The 2,733-nt window shown below is 54.3% G+C and overlaps 1 protein-coding gene across 6 annotated transcripts in view; it reads left to right on the top strand.

The window, feature by feature from the left end:
* Positions 1-1,038: 1,038 nt before the first annotated feature.
* IKBKE (inhibitor of nuclear factor kappa B kinase subunit epsilon) overlaps positions 1,039-2,733 on the top strand; it is a 30,518-nt gene continuing 28,823 nt past the window's right edge. For 3 of the 6 annotated variants that reach the window (XM_025205486.1, XM_025205487.1, XM_025205489.1), the window contains exon 1: positions 1,240-1,724. The gene's annotated coding sequence lies outside the window, so the exon portion shown is untranslated. Of the gene's footprint in view, positions 1,054-1,239; positions 1,725-2,733 lie in introns of those variants that run through there. The other 3 variants (XM_025205491.1, XM_025205488.1, XM_025205493.1) reach the window with 3 other exon arrangements.

Genomic DNA, 2,733 nt, shown 5'->3' with positions numbered 1-2,733 from the left:
AATTTATAGCGGCGTGTGCTTGGCCCTTGCATTTTTTTCATAACTGACTTGGATTCCATTTGAAATAATAATAATTAGAGGGGGGGGAAAAAGGTGGACTGCTTCCTTCAGGCCTTCTGGCTTAGTCCTGCCTGCTTCTGAGTGAACTTCTTGTCCCAAATCCATTGTTTTGTCCCTTGTCCTCAAATGCCAGAGGCCTGCAGGATGCTGAGTTGAACCCTTTTCTATTTGGCATGTATCTTCAGTCCACGTACTAGAGGCTGTCCACCAAGCCCTCAAAGCAGAGAGTTGCCACAGAGGGAAGGATGCCTCCCTCGTTAAAGTGCTGGTCTTGGAGTCACGGGCCTTGGCTTGGTTCCCAATTCTGCCATGATCATTGTGTGATCTGGAGCAAGTCGTTCAGCCTTGCTGTGTCTCGCTTGCCCAGCTAGAGCATGGTGATGGTAGCATCCCCTTGCCTCCCGTGGGCGGGTGGGGGGTGTGTGTGTCCATGCATGAATGTTGGTGTGCGGGACTTTTGGATGCAATGGATCGGCAAGGGGATGCTAATTGATACCTGCTGCTAGGAAGGGTGGCCAGGTCTTTGGAAGGTCACCCATCAACATGGAATTGGGAGGCTTAAATCGGCATGGCACGTCCAGCCAAAGAGCTGGGCTTCAACGTGCCCATCTTGCAAAGACGAGGCACTGCCTTCACTCCCCCGCAACCAGAGCCTGTTCCAGGGAGCTGGAGAATTTCCAGCCTCGCTCCCGCTAAGCCACGGAGACTGCCTCCCACGTGTGGCCCTCCCAGGAGCTGTTTCCTAGCTCTGCTGGCCCAAACTCCACGTGGGAAGGCATTAGGCATTTGCTTTGTTAATGGACAGCCAGGCTGCTAACATTTTCCATACTTTTCCAGCTCCCATCCAGTCTGAATTAGACACACCTGTCCAGTTACAGCAGGACGTGATGGAGCGTGAACTCCTGCAACCGTCTGATTGAAAAACGCTTAATCTCTCTTGTGTTTGCACGGAGAAGAAGGGTCCCAGCCCCCGCGTGGAGAGCTCAGTCATCTGTATTATGGGCTGCTTACCCCCATCTTATTTTTTTTCCCCAACATTTCTCATTCAGGGGCTGGGGAAACCACCTCCAGGTTTTTGTAATTAGGGGTTAAACGAGCTCTTTGTTCAGGTTCCAGAGAGTTAATTATTTACAGTCGGGGTTAGTGTGGGAGAACAGGGGTGTTTGATGTGTAATCAGACGGTTTTGTGCAGGGCTGGCAGCCACTGCAGTGCAGCTAACCATGCCCACACTCGCTGCTTGCCAGGGCCGGCGGGGAGGGAATCTCAGGGCCCTGGCACAACCGAGGTGAGCAGGGGGTGGACCTGCTGCCCAGCCAGACCTTGCGTGCACCTAGTTGATGTGGTGTTGTCACACATCACGCCTGCCTCTAATGCAATCGCTGTATGGGCAGGGTAGCCAAAATGCCGGGAATTTTTATTTCTGTATTGAATTAGCCTCCTAGATCACAACAGTCTCAGTGGACCTGCCATAAACTGAGCCGGACGCCCACAGCGGGCCAGGCTGCAGGTGGGTCGGGATGTCTGATGCTTTTGTATCTCCAGTCTCTGCTGCGGAGAGAACACCTGGCTGCTTTGCTGGTGTTGGACATGCTGCCTTTCCTCTGCCACGGACAAGCAGACTTGTGCTGAGCTGGGGGAGAGCGGTGCCTGGCTTAATGACGAGGTAAGAGACCTGCAGGATGCTGGGATGGAGAGTCTCGTGGGTGACTGAGGCAGTGCTGCGGGGGGCTATGCACTGACTTGGGCCGTATGCCCGCTCTGGGGCAAGAGGAGTAAGAAGAGCCGTCTGTGGATCTTTTTTCTTCCTGGGGCACCTGGTTTATGGGTATGGGGCACAGGGGTCAATGAGGCTGGTAATCTGCCTGCTCGCCCTTCCCCAGAGCAGGTGGATGGAGGCTTCTTGCCTCCTGCTCTCTGTCCCATGAGGGCCTTCCTGCAAGTGGCGTAAGGCGGCTGGGAGGAAGCCGGCCCCAAGCATCTACTGCTACCAGGATTCATACATGTTCGCACTAGGGTCAGCATGGGGCAGCCTGGGACTTGGGAGGCAGCAAATGCCAAAGCCACTTTCTTCCAGCCAAGGTTATGGTCTTGCCTCGGGTGCTGCACTCACCACTACGCCAATGTGATGCTCAACCCCAAGGGACGCTCCCCCCCTGCCCCCAAGGAAAATGAGTGGGGAACATGCAGTTAGGAACATCCTTGCTAAGCTCCGCAGGGATCCTGCTAGGGTGACCCGGGAGATGCATTTCTCTCCGACTCTTGTGCTTCGGCTTTAGCCTGGCTGCTTTTTGTGTAACAGGACTCCATCTGCTTAAAAATCAGCTTTGTGTTTGCAAGTGTGCACCGATGGTTGCAAGTAACCCCTAAGACGACCCTCAACCGCATTCGTGATAAAATGCCCCATCATTTGACGGCAGGAATGTGTGGGGAGGGTGACTTTTCTCTGCCAAGCGTCTTAGGCTTACTCGGGTACGAAAGGAGTGGTGCAAGTCATGGCCCCTGCCCCGCTTTGCTCCCAGACTTGGGCTCCCAGCTGGGCCTAGCACCGTGCGACCCTGGTTTTGTCTGGGGATTGCAGGTGCTCGGGGAATACAGATGAGAGTTTAAGTAGTGCAGGTAACGGCGTCTCTAGCGAAGACTGCACATAATAATGCAGAACCCGATGCTGAACC

The sequence above is a fragment of the Alligator sinensis genome, unplaced genomic scaffold (genome assembly GCF_000455745.1).
Source record: "Alligator sinensis unplaced genomic scaffold, ASM45574v1 scaffold1322_1, whole genome shotgun sequence".
NCBI lineage: Eukaryota > Metazoa > Chordata > Crocodylia > Alligatoridae > Alligator > Alligator sinensis.
Note: the sequence above shows the minus strand (reverse complement) of the source record. Positions and strands in the feature narration are given on the sequence as shown.